This window comes from Trichechus manatus, unplaced genomic scaffold (assembly GCF_000243295.1).
Source record: "Trichechus manatus latirostris isolate Lorelei unplaced genomic scaffold, TriManLat1.0 scaffold00104, whole genome shotgun sequence".
Classification (NCBI taxonomy): Eukaryota; Metazoa; Chordata; class Mammalia; order Sirenia; family Trichechidae; genus Trichechus; species Trichechus manatus.
Genome location: NW_004444040.1, coordinates 9,498,310 through 9,509,059, shown reverse-complemented (window position 1 = coordinate 9,509,059; position 10,750 = coordinate 9,498,310).

The following is a 10,750-nucleotide window of genomic DNA, read 5'->3' as shown; positions in this document are numbered from 1 at the left end:
GAAAGGGGTTATTCAACAGCAAGTGTGAATACGGCTTGAATAAACACCACTGGATTAATGGCTTGTAGCATGGAGGTGAATTGTTTTTGAGCACTCAAGAGAAATAGCCACCGCACTAAAAGAGTTGGGAATGAGAGTTGGGGAATGAGGAAATTTAATGTTTTTGTTTTTTTTTCCTGGCTACTTAGATTAATATTAATGTACCATCCTCATTACAGGCCACACCCTCGAGCCTTCTGTGGATGCTGAGCCCTGGGTCTAGCCGTTTCCTCACTGCACGGGAGGTAGTAGGTAGAAGCTAAGCTGCTGGCATTAGGGAGCATCTGTGCATCACCTTGTTCCCAGGGAGGAGTGTTCAGCGGTCCCATCACACAGCCATGGGTGCTGGGCATCTGGCATTCTGTGAGGGCCATACTCGGGCACTGGTGAAAAGCAGGGGAGCGGTGCTTCTCTCACTTGCGGCCCAGCCCCCACCTCGCAGGGTGGGCTGGGGGAGCTTTGCCTCTGGCCATCTGTAGTGAGGGATGAGCTGCGGTGATGGGCGGGCGCCTGGATGGCTTCCAGCAGCTACACTGGAGCCACCCGGAGTTTCCTGCTGCTGGTTAGGAAGCCAGAGCTTGCACCTCCTCTGAGCTGTTCCCCAGCGCTTCGACATCCACGTCTGTCCGCCCATCTCTGGTTTTCACAGTAAATGCTCCACCAACAGACTTTGAATAGAGGAAAAGCAAAAGCTTGCTTGGAAAACTAGTTTCTCTTTTTGTACCAGGCTAGGAATTGTGTTCTCTGATAGGCATTTTGTTTCAGAAAGGATGGCGGGCTTTGAATAGCCTTAGCTCCTTGGGCATGAGCCAAGGCCAGCAAGGGACTTGAGTCAGTGAGAGCCTTAGGAGTGGCTGGCAGTGGCCTCTGACTTCTTGCAGAGGCTGCCTGGAGGACCTGGGCAGTGGTAAGCCTGGGTTCCTGTGGCATCTCCCTGCCCTGATGTAGCAATACTTTAACTAATCTGCTGGTAGACAGCTGGTTTCTGTAGGGTGGGGTCAGAGGGAGGGAGAGGGAGATGCCCTACTGGGACAGACCCAGCCAGTAAGGAGACAGTCCGGTTTAGCAGTGCCGAATTCAAACACTGTCCTGAAGCAACACCTTGCTCTGGTGGTTTGTTAACTTGGATTCCGCAGGACCCCAGAATTCCTTGGGTAGCTGCCAAATGCTTTTGTGCCCAAAAAAAAAAGTTTGTTTAACGAACCTACGCAATTCTTTATTCCAGGAGGGAGGTAATCTTGAGGTTCGCATGTGTCAACCTAACAAGCCTTCTGCCCCGGACACTCTTGGCAGTGGGAAGGTGCAGATCAGGCTCATCTGGGGCCAGCTCAAAGTCAGGACGTTAACTGCAAGGGGTGGTTCCCCCATTCTCCAGAGAGAATGAAGCAGGCTGTGGGGCCCTGGTTAGAGAGGTAAAGAAGGACTGAGTGTCTTCACTATTCCCCATGAATGTTCTGAATCCACTTTAAGGGAGGTCTAGACAATAAAGAACTTTCAGTCCCGAATCTCGGCCGACTACAACTCTAGCATTAGAATATGCCAGGAAACTTCACGAAAGAATTAACTTGAAGTTGGCTGTCTTAGGATGGGTAACTACCCGTGAGATTCGAATCTGCCTTGAGATTCTAGACTTCTTTAACGTAGAATTAAAATGGAAGAGGAGTGTATCTTAAATGACTAAAAGCCAAGTGCGTATGAGGTGGAGGGGGTGTCAGCTAACACTGGGTGATGATCAGAAGCGTAACGTTCAAGTGGGTTTCTCTTCAATGCAGCCTCCCAGGCCCAACTCAAGACCTGCTAGACCAGGCTTGCCAGATTTGGGCCTGGGAATCTGTATTTCCACAAGCTGCCTCTCCACCTTCCTGCTATACGTACAGTAAAATTTGAGAACAAAGCTACTAAAGTACCAAAGGGTAAGCTCTTCATTACTTACAATGTTTTTCCTCCTTATTAAACTGAACTAAGTAGCCTGGAAGCCGGTTTGCTGCTAAATTGCTGCCTGACATCATTTTTAAGTAAAATAATTACACTGCCCCGTGAGCAAGTTTATTAGCTTCACGTTTATTAGCTCATCTGAGGGGTCAGATGAGTCAAAATTAACCTATTTACTAATTTTTTCTTCGCAAAGAAGCAAAGGGTGGGTTCCCCACCTTCCCAAACAACATCTGTCTGTCCAAAAGTGGGCAAGTGTGCAGCTGAAAACCAGTTGCCTTTAAAGAAGAAAGGCCTCCATCTTCAAACAGGGATTTGAAACTTGGGCCGAGCGACGCACCATCATTTCCGCCTCAGCTGCGGGTCTTTTTCTTGCCTCTGCTGGGAGTGAGAAACCAGTTCAGAGATTCCTGGTCTGGGAAGACACACAAGCAAATGGGTTATGGGAAGCCTCCTCCTGCTAATGTGTATTTATACTTTGTAAGCTCTGATTCATCCAAGCACTGGAACAGGAATCTGCTTCCTGAGGTTCTGTTTTTAAATAGATAGTTTGCAAAAACAACAATTATTTCTCTTAACATTTTTTTTTCCACCCCACAAGCAGCTAAACATCCCGGCTAGGGCTATGTCAGCCTCCAACAATGCCAACAAACAGCAAGGGGAGCTGAGGGAGAAGGGTGCCCTGGGGCCGTTCTTCACGATCCTGGCCCCAGAAGTCTTAAAAGCTGAGTTTAGGAACCATTAGGGCATTCTTGTTGCATCACTTCAAATCCAGGTGATATTTCTGGGTCCATTACAAATAACGAATCTCCCTTCGTTGCCTTCCAATGGTTATGAAAATAAAGGTAAGAGCAAGTGGTGGTGGTGCTGTTTGGCCGCGGTGCTCCATTGCCTGGCCGCCGAGGGCTCAGAACACCTGCACGGTACCTTCTGAAATCGTGTCAAAAGGGCGTGGCCCCCTGGCTTTGGACATGATGCATTAGACCTGTGTTACTTGCTCTTGCATGCTGGCACAACTTTCCTGGCTTAGAATGTGTCTCTTTCAAGTCCAAGGCAGCTTTTACAAGTCTCAAATTATGTATCATTATCCATGAGTCCAGTATTAACCTGTGATATGCAAGTTGGGAAAACTAACTTGGAGAGTCAAGGCTCTTAAATCCACTACGAACCTTGAACAGAACTGCCTGCTGGCCCTCCTGCAAGTATCCACACCAGGGCACCCAAGTGTTGAATTAGCCAGAGAGCAAACACAGATGCCAGCAACATGAAAGTGCCAGCTTTGTTTGAAAGAGACGCTCTCCTGGCTCCCCGAGGAAAACACAAGTTTGCAGCTGGCCTCGTAATGACTACTCAGGCCACCAAACAGTGTGGCCCCCTCTCTGTTGTACACCTGAGGGGTGAAAAGCTGCTTTGTTCATCCTTGCTGAGAAATGTGCAGTTGAAAAGCCTTCATCTTCGACTCACGGGATGATAAAATAATCAGGGACCTTGCAGATCAAAGGGTCCAATCCCCATTCCTATCCCAGAAGGGGAAACCGAGGCCTAGAGAGAGAGGTTCGGGACTTGCCCAAGGTCATGCATAGGCAGCAACAGCCAGGACTAGACCTTGGGGCTTCTGCTTCCTGGGCTGCTGTGTGTTTTCTGCCTCTATAAGGAATTTGCTTGCTAGGTTTATGCCTGGGATCCTGGGCTTGGCATGGTTTTCAAAAGTGAAATACTGGGAGATTAGCATATCAGCTCTGACCATGAGGGGCACCTAAAGGCTCAAGGGAGGCCATGCTGCTCTGAGCTTTACTTTCTCCAGGTTTTGCCTAGTTACGGTGCCATTTTTACAAATCCAGGAGCAATAGGTGTTTTCCAAACCAACGGCAGACTAAGCCCTGGTGTTTTATAGGTTGTTCCTTTGTTCTTGGGCAATTTCAGATTTCCTTTTTAGTTTTGACTTCATAGAATTATAAAATGAATCACAGGAAAAGAAGTTCAGAAAGGAAATTGACAGGCCCACTACATCCTCCTCTGCCCAGTGCACACACATGCACACACACGCACTCACATACACCATGCAGCATGCGCTTTAGAGGCATCTACAAGACGACAGGGCTGCACTTCATGGCTGAGACACAGTTCCGATGTTCCTGGCCAGTGGCTGGGAGACAGCAATTATAATTAGGCCTCAACCTACATTCCTTAGCCACTCCTGCTTCCCTTGGCAAGTAACTTCCAGGTTATCGCTGAAAAATCACCTGAGCATTTAAAAATACTCAACTCTAAATCGCTTCAGTGGGATGAAGTTCACCACTTGCTGTGTGGCTGGGCCAGCACAGACATATTCTGGGAGTTCCTGGAACTTCCTGTGGGCAACTTGGCTCCTCCACCCAGCACCCCAAACAGGCAATTGCCCCACGTTCTCCCCACCGACACTGATGGATTAGAAACGTATCCCCCAAGTCATCTTCAACCTGTTTAGCATGTCAGGGTAGGCCAGAATTAAATATTATGCAAAAGTTTCCTATGGGCTGAGGCACCCATGTCGAATGACTTGGAAAAACCCCATCCTGGAGACAAAGACACAAAGCCTCCAAGTTCAGGACTTTAACAATCAGATACCCTCAGGGGCTCTCCCTGGCTTTGCAGTGAGGGTTTTTTTGGGAAGTATTTGAAAGAATTCAAGGCACAAAGCAGAAAGGAATAGTGCAAATGTGAAACAGCATACAGGTTTGCCCAAAATGAAGAAGTGCCTCTGAGGTGAAGGAAAAGGGTGTGGGAAGGGGCCAGGGCGGGAGGAGGGGAAGGCCTCGCCACAACCTCCGGCTTTCTCCGCATCCCTGGCCCGGTTACTGCCATGCTTCCTGTGTGTTCTTAGTCAGACCCTGTTGGCTACAGCACAGTTAGCAAGAGGTCCTGAACGTTTCCTCCAGAACGTTCTGCCTCTGTGTGGCCTCCCTGGTCACTGAGCTGTTACTTCCAGCTTCTCAGTGTGCACAGTGAGGCCACTTGAGAGTGGCCAAGGGCCTGTACTCTGGAGCCAGACTTCCTTGATTCCAGTCACATCTCTTCCTTCCAGGTTCCTGGCCCAGAGTTTTCTGCCTGTGCAGCGTTAGGCTCACACAAGTACGGCATGGCAGTAGTTTCTGGGCTTTGGGGCTGGACAGACAGGGGTTCTAGGCTCAGCTCTGCCAAGCACTGACTGGGGACAGTGTCTGAACTTCTTTATGTTTCAGTTTCCTCATCTGTCAAATAGTGATAATAAATGTATGTCACCACTCATAGTCACGAAAACGGCTGTAGGAAAAATAACACTGCCTTCAGTATTTCTCTAAGCATCTTGTGATACGATGTTGTTGTGTGCCACTGAATCAGCCCTGAATCATGGAGATGCCCCGCACGACAGGATCAGGCTGTTGTGCGTCACAGGGTTTTCACTGGTTGGTTTTTTGGAAGTAGATTGCCAGGCCTTTCTTCCTAGTCTTAGTCTGGAAGCTCTGCTGAAACTTATTCCATATCATAGCAACACACAAGTCTCCACTGACAGATGAGTGGTAGCTGTGCTTGAGTCGCATTGGCCAAGAATTGAACCAAGGTCTCCTGTACAGAAGGCAAGAATTCTACCACTCAGTCACCACTGCTCCCATGATACAATACAGGGTCCATTAAAAGATTAAGGAATCCAGCCAGTTCAAGTGACAGTCTCTGTTTTTACCATTAAAAGTGGCCTCATGTCAGAGAAGAGCTGAGGGTTGTCGGACCTTGTGGTAGGCAGAATTCTAAGAGTGCCCCCAAACATACCACCCCCAAAACCCAAACTTATTGCCATCAAGTCCCCAGTAGGGTTTCCAAGGAGCAGCTAGTATATTTGAACTGCTGACCTTTCGGTTAGCAGCCGTAGCTCTTAATCACTGTGCCACCAGTTCTCCTAGTCAGTCAGTGAAACACTCATCTATGAGCCGCTGTGAAGGGATTTTTGCAGATGTAATTAAAGCCCCAAATCTGCCGACTTTAAGATACAGAGATTATCCAGGTGGGCCTGATCTAATCTCACGAGCCCTTTAAAAGTTGAGAGTTTTCCCTGCCTGGATGCCGAAGACGAAGCCAGAGAGATTAAAGCTTGAAAGCGATTCAATGCAAGGGCTGTTGCCCATTACTGAGATGGAGGGGCCACACAGCAAGGACCTGAGAGCACCACTAGTTGCCAAGACCTCAGCCCTACAATCGCAAGGAACTGAATTCTGCCAACAACCCGAGGGAGCTTAGAAGAGGCATCTTTCCCCAGACAAGGATGCAGCTGGTCAACACCTTGATTTAAGCATAGGACTCAGCTAGAACGTGTCAGAAACTGTGAGATAGTAGATTTGTGTTGTTTAAAGCCACTGTGTGGTCATCTGTTTCATAGCAATAGAAAACTAACAGAGGCCTCTCTAAAGGGAGTCATAGCAGGCTTTGTTACATGTCGGTGCTGTACTGGGTTGTGACTATACAAAATGCCGACCCCCTCCCTGATCAATTCAATGCCTCCTGGCAGCGTAGCAAGAAGAAAAACTTGTCAAAGATAAGAATAAACTAAAAAAAAAAAAAAAAAAAATCAAACCTGTCATTGCTAAGTCGATTCTGACTCATGGTGACCCTAGGTGTTAGAGCAGAACTGCTTCACGAGTTTTCCTGGCTGTACTCTCTATGGAAGCAGATCTCCAGGCCTTTCTTCTGTGGCACCACTGGCTGGGTTTGAACCAGCAATTTTTAGGTTAATAGTTGAGCACAAATCATTTTGCAAAAACTTGGTGCCCAAGTAAATTCTATAGCAGTGTGTGGTCTCTGAGTGTAGACGGCTGTCTGCAGTCTGCAAATACTGAGAACAGAACAGTCCTTTCCTCTACACAACCCCATCCCAAGTTTAATAAAATTAGGGCCAAATGAGGTAAGCTCAGGTGTCTGGCCTTGGAGGACAACAGGACACACAATTTTGGGCCAATTTTCTCTCCTGATGAAAAGTGACAATGCTTGACGTCTGTTTTTGTGACAAGATTGGGCATTTCAGAAATATTTTGTAACCCCTCTCTCCCTAATAAAGTAGCTTTTCCCTACAGGAAGTTCCCTCCTTGCTGTCCTCACGGTACAGTGGCCTTTCGTCTGGTCGAATGAGAAGCACCTAAATGTCAAGACCAACTTTCTCCCCCACCGTCTCCTCTAAGCTTACTCGCATGTGGTGGACAGCTAGCCCAGGTAGGCATGCATTGCTGGTGGCAGAAAGTTAAGGTATCTGTGAAGTTCAGCGAGATTTTCTAAAATATTTCAGGACCTGGAATTAGACCTGACAAGCATGCAAAACAAGAGCCAAACTCATTTCTAAAACCAGAACCCAAAAGGTCGTGCAGCTTGATAAACCTGTCCTGAGAAATACTACCTTCAAGAGAAAACCAAAATCTCAAACCAAACCCGTTGCCATCAAGTCGATTCTGACTCATAGCAACCTTATGGGACAGAGTAGAACTGCCCCATAGGGTTTCTAAGCAGTGGCTGGTGGATTCGAACTGCCGATCTTTTGGTTAGTAGCTGAACTCAAGAGAAAGGGAGGCGAATTTGCTGTAGAAAATTCACGGACGGATGGAGAGTCCGTTTGCCTTTCAGCCTGTATAGAGATTTTAGGTGAGATCTAGGAGGCTTTCCAGCTGGAGATTCTTATTAGAGTCAAAATAAGAACCCTGACAGCAATGCAGATACCCTGACATGGAGAGCTCTTCCTTCCAGAAGGGCTTTCGGGTTGACTGGGCTCTCTTCACGGAGAGCAGCCTGAGAACCCTTTCTAGACGCCCACAGCTCCGCCTGTGCTCTCTCCACTCTGCTCCAGATGTCACCATGCCGAGCAGAATGGTGCGGGAAGAGGTTCAGTAGGGAAGAAATTTAAGAACATACAAATCAAACCAGTGTTAGTGCTTAACAAGCCCCAAATCACTCTGCCGTCACCGGAGAAAGGCCCTCCAGACTCCTCCTACAGGACTCATCCTAAAGGCACCAGCCCAGCTTCCCACATCCTGGCTGGAGGTGGCCCAAATTTACAATCCCACCTTCTCCTTCTGACAACAGGAATGGGTGGGTTTGTCTCAGCCCTCCCAGGCACCCACAGTGGGTTTGGGAAAGAGCCTTCTGTGTTCCTCTCACCAGTCAGGCATTTTAAGGAAGAACTTAAAAGGCCTTGAAAGCCACTGGGCCTAGAAAAATTCCCAGTCAGTTCACCTCCTGCCTCCTCTGAAGCAGGGTCTGCCAGTCCAGCCTATGTTTCAGTGGCAGGTAGAGAGAGAGGGAGATGAGGTAGCGAGGGGAAAAAGAGCTGTGTGTGTGACTCTGTGTGACTGTGTGTGTCTGTGGGTATTTGTGTGTTAGTACGTATATGCGTGTGCGTGACTGTGTGTGTGTGGGTATCTGTGTGTGAGTGTGTGTGTGAGACAAGACTAGTAATAGAAGAGCCAGAGAGAGGGCGTGGGAGACTGTGAATTCATTTATGAAAGCTCTTCTGCCCTAAAGCAAGTCAAACTCCCTGCTGAGGAGCTGCTTTTTCTTCCTTCCTTTGGAGTCTTGTGTGGTGAACTGACCTCCCCGGCAGAGGTCGGCGCTCCGTTCACCCGCATGCTGGGCCTTCTGGGGCTTGCTGGCCTTAGAAGCCTGAGGAGGAGTGATTTCTTTAGCTCTCATTCTGAGAGGAAAGCTGTAGTCAATCTCATGAAGCAGGTCTTTCCTTTTTTTTTTTCACAGAAATATATGCACATTATGATAAAATATACTTCAGGAACTGTGCAGAAAAAAAAAACATTAAAAACTGTACATCATCATAGAGCCCCATCCCACAGCCTACTTCACCCTCTAAAATAAATCAGGCTGGGTAATGAAAAAACAAGGTTTTAAGAAATGTGACTGAACTTAAAAACACCAGGTCAGTGTCTCATCCTAGGTAACTCTTTGGAGGATGAGAAATTCTCCTGATTTTCCCACAGGGTTATTTCAGATGCACTTTGAGCCAAAATATCTTATAGCATTCATTCTTCCACTGCCCTGCCAAATACTAAGCTTGAGATTCACATGCACTTTTAGCAAGCCTGTTAATGACACTAACGATCATGGATCAAAGGCAAACCCCAGAGGTTTATGTAAAATCTTCAGACAATTATTTAGGTGCTTTAAAACCTCATCTTCTGTATGAAGGTAACAATTTCTCAGTGCTGGCAAGGACGGTGTTCTGATATAGAAGGTCTAAAGGGACAGAACGAACGTAGATGGGCCTTAAGAAGAAAACAAAGCACATCACTCTGTAGGATTAAAATGTATGTCTACTGACACCTTGTCACCAAAGCCTCTCCTACTCATTTCAGTCTGAAAGCAGGTGTAAAGACCCTCTTCTAAAGGACTCTCAGTGCTTAGCAGACCTTGTCTCTTAACATCCAGTACACACACACACACCCGCACACAACGAGTCCCTGGGTGGTGCAAATGGTTAAGCACCTGACTACTGACCGGAAGATTGGTGGTTTGAACCCACCCAAAGGTGCCTCAGAAGAAAGGCCTGGCAACCCGCTTCCAAAAGGTCACAGCCATTGAAAACCCTATGAAGCAGCTCTAGTCTGAAACACAGGGGTTACCATGAGTTGGAATCAACTCAACGGCAACTGGTTTTGTTCTTTGGTGTACATACACACACCACATTTTAACAGTAATTATCAACCGTGGCTTCCCGTGAGAATCATTTGAGGAGCTTTTAAAAATGTCAATGTCTGGACCCCAAAACGGATTCTGATTTAACTAGAAGCTCCGCAGGTGACTGCAGTGTGTGGCTAGTGCCAAGAACCCATTTTAAATAGATGAAGAAATTAATGCACGGGAGTAGCAGGTCTACCTCAGGACTCTATAGAGCCAAGTGTGACATTTAAAATGCTAATAACCATTTTACTTGACAAATGAAGAAAACCGAGGTCCAGAAGGTTAAGTGACTTGTCCCAAATCACACAAACTAATCAGTGGCAAAGCAGTGGCCTAGATCTGGGGTTTTTGGCTTACAGTCTCTGGATGCCCAGCCCAGGCCCTAGGCCCAGGGACAAAGTCCGTCCTGCTGGTTGGGACATACGGCAAGCTGCCATGACCAAAACACTAAGAAGAAAAGGGCTTTGCTTCATCAAGTGCCATGGCTCTCAGAATTCCATGAAAAGTTATGCAAATACATTACTCCAATCTGACATTGAAATGCTTCTGAAAAATTATGTACAGGATCTGGAGGGAAATATATTTTCAAGTGACCAGAGAGATTTTGGGGTACTGCTTACAGTGCAGAGAGTTGGCCTAGGATTTCAATGCTGAATAAGGATCAGATCCACTTAGGAAAGAAATGAATTCACTTGGGAAACATCAAGATTCTCTGGAAAGGAATCAAGGTTGCATGCTTATTTTTAACCACTCACAAGAGGTCTATCTTAGTTCACAACTGGGGGCAGAAGTGGGAGCACCCCACATTTTAAGGAGTCCTCCCAAATCCTAAAGGCCAATTTAATCACAACGTTACACACTGGGTTTTTCATACTTAAATCATTAGATTCAACGGTTCAAATGTAAGGCTCCTTTGATTATTTTAACAAAATATTCAAAACCTCAGAACTGCATCGAGGAGGCAAAAGTTTCTAACAAATGGAACATAATTTTAAATAGCATGTTCAGAAAAGCACATTTTGGATGTATATTTCTTGGGGTTAATTCCCTTGTTTCGAAGAACAAAATTGATACACACTGATTTTTTAAACATTTT